The sequence below is a fragment of the Oncorhynchus keta genome, unplaced genomic scaffold (assembly GCF_023373465.1).
Source record: "Oncorhynchus keta strain PuntledgeMale-10-30-2019 unplaced genomic scaffold, Oket_V2 Un_scaffold_23083_pilon_pilon, whole genome shotgun sequence".
NCBI classification, from domain to species: domain Eukaryota; kingdom Metazoa; phylum Chordata; class Actinopteri; order Salmoniformes; family Salmonidae; genus Oncorhynchus; species Oncorhynchus keta.
The window spans coordinates 487,501-495,998 of record NW_026290873.1 but is presented as its reverse complement, the minus strand read 5'-3'; positions in this window follow the sequence as shown (position 1 = coordinate 495,998).

The window sequence follows — 8,498 nt, the reverse complement described above, 5'->3', positions numbered from 1 at the left end:
AAGCCAACACCTCATTTGGCCGCCTTTCGTTCCAGTACTCTGCTGCCTGTGACTGGAACGAATTGCAAAATCGCTGAAGTTGGAGACTTTTATCTCCTCACCAACTTCAAACATCAGCTATCCGAGCAGCTAACCGATCGCTGCAGCTGTACATAGTCTATAGGTAAATAGCTCACCCTTTTTCACCTACCTCATTCCCATACTGTTTTTATACAGTTTTTATTTATTTACTTTTCTGCTCTTTTGCACACCAATATCTCTACCTGTACATGCCCATCTGATCATTTATCACTCCAGTGTTAATCTGCAAAATTGTATTATTCGCCTACCTCCTCATGCCTTTTGCACACATTGTATATAGACTGCCCATTTTTTTCTACTGTGTTATTGACTTGCTAATTGTTTACTCCATGTGTAACTCTGTGTTGTCTGTTCACACTGCTATGCTTTATCTTGGCCAGGTCGCAGTTGCAAATGAGAACTTGTTCTCAACTAGCCTACCTGGTTAAATAAAGGTGAAATAAAAATAAAAAAACACTCAATCATATGACCTCCTGAAGAGATGAGTCTTCAATAAAGACTTAAAGATTGAGACCCGAGTCTGCGTCTCTCACATGGGTAGGCAGACCATTCCATAAAATTCTTGGGAAAATTAAGAGGCCTGCGTCTTGTGACCGCAGAGTACGTGTAGGTATGTACGGCAGGACCAATTCGGAAAGATAGGTAGGAGCAAGCCCATGTAATGCTTTGTAGGTTAGCAGTAAAACCTTGAAATCAGCCCTTGCCTTAACAGGAAGCCAGTGTAGGGAGGCTAGCACTAGAGTAATATGATCAAATGTTTTGGTTCTAGTCAGGATTCTAGCAGCCGTGTTTAGCACTAACTGAAGTTTATTTAGTGCTTTATCCGGGTTGCCGGAAAGTAGAGCATTGCAGTAGTCTATCCTAGAAGTAACAAAAGCATGGATGAATTTTTCTGCATCATTTTTGGACAGAAAGGTTCTGATTTTTGCAATGTTACGTCGATGGAAAAAAGCTGTCCTTGAAACAGTCTTGATATGTTCGTCAAAAAAGAGATCAGGGTCCAGACTAACTCAGAGGTCCTTCACAGTTTTATTTTAGACGACTGTACAACCACCAAGATTAATTGTCAGATTCAACAGAAGATCTCTTTGTTTCTTGGAACCTAGAACAAGCATCTCTGTTTTGTCCGAGTTTAAAAGTAGAAAGTTTGCAGCCATTCACTTCCTTATGTCTGAAACACATGCTTCTAGCGAGGGCAATTTTGGGGCTTCACCATGTTTCATTGAAATGTACAGCTGTGTGTCATCCGCATAGCAGTGAAAGTTAACATTATGTTTTTGAATGACATCCCCAAGAGGTAAAATATATAGTGAAAACAATAGTGGTCCTAAAGGGAACCTTGAGGAACACTGAAATTTACAGTTGATTTCTCAGGGGACAAACCATCCACAGAGACAAACTGATATCTTTCTGACAGATAAGATCTAAACCAGGCCAGAACTTGTCCGTGTAGACCAATTTAGGTTTCCAATCTCTCCAAAAGAATGTGGTGATCGATGATATCAAAAGCAGCACTAAGGTCTAGGAGCACGAGGACAGATGCAGAGCCTCGGTCTGACGCCATTAAAAGGTCATTTACCACCTTCACAAGTGCAGTCTCAGTGCAGTGCTATGATGGGGTCTAAAACCAGACTGAAGCATTTCATATACATTGTTTGTCTTCAGGTAGGCAGCGAGTTTGCGCAACAGCTTTTTTTTTTTTTTTTTTTTATTAAGAGGAATGGAAGATTCGATACAGGCCAATAGTTTTTTATTTATTTTCTGGGTCAAGGTTTGGCTTTTTCAAGAGAGCTTTACTACTGTCACTTTTAGTGAGTTTGTACACATCTTTCAGTAACACTATATACTATCACCACTACCACTACTACAACCACTAAAGCTATAGACTACCACTAATACCACTACAAACACCATAGACTACCACTACTACCACTGCTGACACTGTAGACTACCACTACTACCACAACTATCACTATAGACTATCACTACTATCACTACTAACACTATGGACTACCACTACTACCACTATTAACACTATGGACTACCACTACTAACACTGTAGACTACCACTACTACCACTACTAACATTATAGACTACCACTACTAAGACTACTAACACTATAGACTACCACTTCTACCACTACTACCACTACAAGCACTATAGACTACCACTACTAATGCTATGGACTACCACTACTACCACTACTCCCACTACTAATGCTATAGACTACCACTACTTACGCTATAGACTACCACTACTACCACTACTCCCACTACTAATGCTATAGACTACCACTACTCCCACTACTAATGCTATAGACTACCACTATAGACTACCACTTCTACCACTACTACCACTACAAGCACTATAGACTACCACTACTAATGCTATAGACTACCACTACCACTAACACTGTAGACTACCACTACCACTAACACTGTAGACTACCACTACTACCACTACCAATGCTATAGACTACCACTACTAATGCTATAGACTACCACTACTAATGCTATAGACTACCACTACCACTAACACTGTAGACTACCACTACTACCACTACTAATGCTATAGACTACCACTACCAATGCTATAGACTACCACTACCACTAACACTGTAGACTACCACTACTACCACTACTAATGCTATAGACTACCACTACCAATGCTATAGACTACCACTACTACCACTACTTACGCTATAGACTACCACTACTACCACTACTAATGCTATAGACTACCACTACCAATGCTATAGACTACCACTACTACCACTACCAATGCTATAGACTACCACTACCACTAACACTATAGACTACCACTACTACCACTACCAATGCTATAGACTACCACTACCACTAACACTATAGACTACCACTACTACCACTACTAATGCTATAGACTACCACTACCACTAACACTGTAGACTACCACTACTACCACTACCAATGCTATAGACTACCACTACCACTGTAGACTACCACTACTACCACTACTAATGCTATAGACTACCACTACTAGCGCTATAGACTACCACTACCACTGTAGACTACCACTACTACCACTACCAATGCTATAGACTACCACTACTAATGCTATAGACTACCACTACCACTAACACTGTAGACTACCACTACTACCACTACTAATGCTATAGACTACCACTACTAGCGCTATAGACTACCACTACCACTAACACTGTAGACTACCACTACTACCACTACCAATGCTATAGACTACCACTACTAATGCTATAGACTACCACTACCACTAACACTATAGACTACCACTACCACTAACACTATAGACTACCACTACCACTAACACTATAGACTACCACTACTCCCACTACTAATGCTATAGACTACCACTATAGACTACCACTTCTACCACTACAAGCACTATAGACTACCACTACTAATGCTATAGACTACCACTACCACTAACACTGTAGACTACCACTACTACCACTACCAATGCTATAGACTACCACTACTAATGCTATAGACTACCACTACCACTACTTACACTGTAGACTACCACTACTACCACTACTCCCACTACTAATGCTATAGACTACCACTACTAATGCTATAGACTACCACTACCACTAACACTGTAGACTACCACTACTACCACTACTAATGCTATAGACTACCACTACCAATGCTATAGACTACCACTACTAACGCTATAGACTACCACTACTAATGCTATAGACTACCACTACTAATGCTATAGACTACCACTACCACTAACACTGTAGACTACCACTACTACCACTACTAATGCTATAGACTACCACTACCAATGCTATAGACTACCACTACCACTAACGCTGTAGACTACCACTACTACCACTACCAATGCTATAGACTACCACTACTAATGCTATAGACTACCACTACCACTAACACTGTAGACTACCACTATAGACTACCACTACTAATGCTATAGACTACCACTACCAATGCTATAGACTACCACTACCAATGCTATAGACTACCACTACTACCACTACTAACACTATAGACTACCACTACTACCACTACCAATGCTATAGACTACCACTACTACCACTACTACCACTACTAATGCTATAGACTACCACTACTAACGCTATAGACTACCACTACCACTAACACTATAGACTACCACTACTAACGCTATAGACTACCACTACTACCGCTATAGACTACCACTACTACCACTACTACCACTACTAATGCTATAGACTACCACTACTAATGCTATAGACTACCACTACTAACGCTATAGACTACCACTACTAATGCTATAGACTACCACTACTACCACTATAGACTACCACTACTAATGCTATAGACTACCACTACTAATGCTATAGACTACCACTACTACCACTACTAATGCTATAGACTACCACTACTACCACTACTAATGCTATAGACTACCACTACTAATGCTATAGACTACCACTACTACCACTACTAATGCTATAGACTACCACTACTAATGCTATAGACTACCACTACTAACACTATAGACTACCACTACTAATGCTATAGACTACCACTGCTACCACTACTACCACTACTAATGCTATAGACTACCACTACCACTAACACTATAGACTACCACTACCACTACCACTATAGACTACCACTACCACTAACACTATAGACTACCACTACCACTATAGACTACCACTACCACTACCACTATAGACTACCACTACCACTATAGACTACCACTACCACTACCACTATAGACTACCACTACCACTACCACTATAGACTACCACTACCACTACCACTATAGACTACCACTACTACCACTACCAATGCTACAGACTACCACTACCACTAACACTGTAGACTACCACTACTAACGCTATAGACTACCACTACTAACGCTATAGACTACCACTACTAATGCTATAGACTACCACTACTAATGCTATAGACTACCACTACCAATGCTATAGACTACCACTACCACTAACACTATAGACTACCACTACTAATGCTGTAGACTACCACTACCAATGCTATAGACTACCACTACTAGCGCTTTTGACCACGACTAATTTTTAAACACTGCCTAGAACTGGAATTGAACTCCCAATGTTCGGAAGCCGTAGTCAGTGGTCCCCATCCCTTTTCGGTTACTGTTCCACCAACTGAATTTTGCTCTGTCCATAGTACCCCTGTCGTACCCCCTTGTGCATTTTAGCAGTAGGCCTATGGTTTCATGAGTCCTCTCAAGTACTTGCAGTGGATAGGCCAAGTTCCCCCATGGGTTCCACTGTGGGAACCACTGTACTAGATGTTAACAAGCACACGCATTGCCCTCGTGGACAAGTAATTGGCATGTAAATACACAGACTTGCCTTCTCATAACTTCATCCCTCCCCTCCCCTCCCCTCCCCCAATCCCCAGCTGGTCAGTGGTCAGACAGGGTCAGGCAGGGGTCGAGACATTTATGGGGTGTGGATATTTGTGCAGTGTAGCATTCCTCCTGTTGACACCGAGCAACGCTCCCTGAGACGAGTCCGCATACAGAGTGAGAAGAGAGGGTATGAGAAGAGAGGAGGGGGGGAAGACGCTCCCTGAGACGAGTCTGCATATAGAGTGAGAAGAGAGGGTAGGAGAAGAGAGGAGGGGGGAAGAGTGGAGGAAGAGGTAGGAGAAAAGATTGGCCTTCAAAATGTTTATCCAAATGCATTCCCATTTTAAATACTTCCTTAAAATGTATTTGAAAGTAATTTAAATACAATAAATAGTATTTCAACCCAGGTCTAGTGTCAATAGAGTGTCAACAGAGTGCTACATTGCATAAGCCTGTGAACATCATATGTCGCGAGCAGAGACAGTAATCCCACGTAATGCTGTGGAAGCTCAGCTAGCATAGCTGATACAGAATCTGTACAAGCCACTGGTAATGAGCAACAGAGAGATGGATTAGGGGTGTCATGGCTGGATCTAGGCCATGGCAGGAGAAACAAGTGTAATGTGAAATGTGTAATTTAACAGAGGGTCCACCACATTTCACCTGGTGCCGTACATGGCTGTTGCGAATGTCACACCACTGGGAGGCACATCGATCTGCAGGTTGAACATGGTGAGATTGTAGATTCCTAAATTGATAGTGGAGTTTGTTTAGCTGATTTTACAGCAAACTAGCCACTTCACATGCATATGTTGACTTATTGTATTATTGTGTGTAGCTACGTTTGCTAGCTAGCTATCTAGCCAGCCCATAGAGAGAGCATTCCATTGTGGGTTTTGTACTTAACTTGAGCCGTAACAGATTTCCACAACGATTTTCACATGTTGCTACCAACCTTATTATAAAGACAAAATGAAAAGAAAACACAAAAAATATTGTTCTCACATATTTGTGTTATTTAACACTGCAAATTATAAGAATTTGTGGTTCTGGGTGGATTTTTTGTTACTCAAGCAAATGGTTTTAATCCCCCAAAATAAGCATATATTTGTACACATTTACTTAAAAAAATATATGTTTCTGTATGTTTTTCACATGTTGAACAGTTATTGTTATCAATATCTGTCACGACTTCCGCCGAAGTCGGCTCCTCTCCTTGTTCGGGTGGCGTTCGGCGGTCGACGCCGTCCGGCTTTCTAGCCATCGCGCTCCGTTTTTCATGTATCCATTTGTTTTGTCTTGTTCCCTGCACACCTGGTTTTCATTCCCCAATCAATCTACATGCATGTATTCCTCTGTTCCCCATCATGTGTTTGTGTAAGATTGTTTGTGTTACGTGTGTATTGTTGATGTGCCAGACTGGCTTGTTTTTTCAGTGTTATTTTTCACAAAGGTGTTTATTGTTAAAACATAATTCTTGTGACTGTTTTGCGAGTTTTGCACTTTTTCCTAAATAAAGTGTGCGTGCGCCTGTTCACAAATCTCTGCTCTCCTGCACCTGACTTCGCTACCAGTACGCACACATCTGACAATATCATCTAAAGCAACTCGTCAGGAAAAGTTTTTGTTATTCATTCAAAGTGTTTTGTTTCTGTGATACTTAGTCTGAGAAATTAGCGAGTGAGCTCATCTGACATACCGGTACGATGTACGATGGCCACCAATATGGGTGATATAGGCACCATTGTGTTTTGTCTCGGTAACTAGTTGCTTGACAAAGTCCCCAAAAAGTGTTTCGAAATGGAAGCTTTGACCCCTTGTGGACAAAATGGACCACTGTTTGTGCTTTTAGAGTTGTATAACAAAATGTACTGCAGGCTACTAAGATTTATATTCAAACACATGTTGTCATGAAGTTACCCAAGCCTGTAATGAACTCAAAGGTCTTTGTTTTGAATTTATATCTTTGGAGCACAGAGAGTTGACTTGAGGCGCCTCTCCCACCCCTTTGGTGATTACCCTCCACACCCACGGTGATTCGGCCAGCCAGCTCCTACCACCCCTACAGTGATGACGCAGAGCGAGCCCTGGCCTGGACATGGGACAGTGGCCACGGTTAACACACAAAGGCCTGCTCACAGTAAAAGAAGACAATGTTTGTGTTCACTGGGGGCCACTGGTGGAGATTGTGATGACTGATGTCTCATTAACCCCGTCAGAGCCAGGGGGGAGGTTTTGGGGGAGGGAGGGGTGGGATGGGGGAGGTATGGGCTCTGGGGAAGTGGAGGAGTTGGGGGAGGGAAATGTGGCGCTGGACCCCAGGCCCCTCAGAGAGAAAGGTCAGTGACCCATATTGTGCCCACCCTCCGGTAATGACAGAAAAGTTATCTCACTTGAGTCTGGTGATGGAGATTGTCTTTGTCAAGTTGTCGGGAAACGCACAAATGTGCAGATATGGTAGATCTATGTATGGCTGGTGGGATGTGGGTGACACCTTAGCTTGGACCTTGAGGCAGTGCTGAGAGCAGAACAGAGGGAAAACACTGACTGACTGAGTACTGAACACTTTTAACTCAATTGTTAGAACTGTATGTGCAAATCCACAGGTCTTCAGTGTGGTGATAACCGACTGAGAAAGCGGAATCTCACACAGACACTTCTCCAGGGTTGGGGTTAATTCCACAAATGTAATTCTAATTCAATTCCTTCTCCCAGTAAATTCCATTTAATTCAATTCAAATTCCAGGTCAGATTTGGAATTCAAAGATAATTCAATTCCTCTCAATTCCAATGTTAGGTCAATTCCAATAATTAAATAATTCCCAATTCAATATTATCCCCAACAATTCCACAAATTCCCATTCAATTAAATTCCCCCAGGCTGATCTTGTCACGGTTCAGGCAGCCTAGATACAGTATACTGGAATTATAGAGGTACAAGTTAAAATGATTTAAAATAAAAAGTCCAATTCAATTCCAATTCCAAAACTTGAAATTCAAATTGATTTCAACGTAAAAATTCAAATTGAATGTTTCAACGTAAATT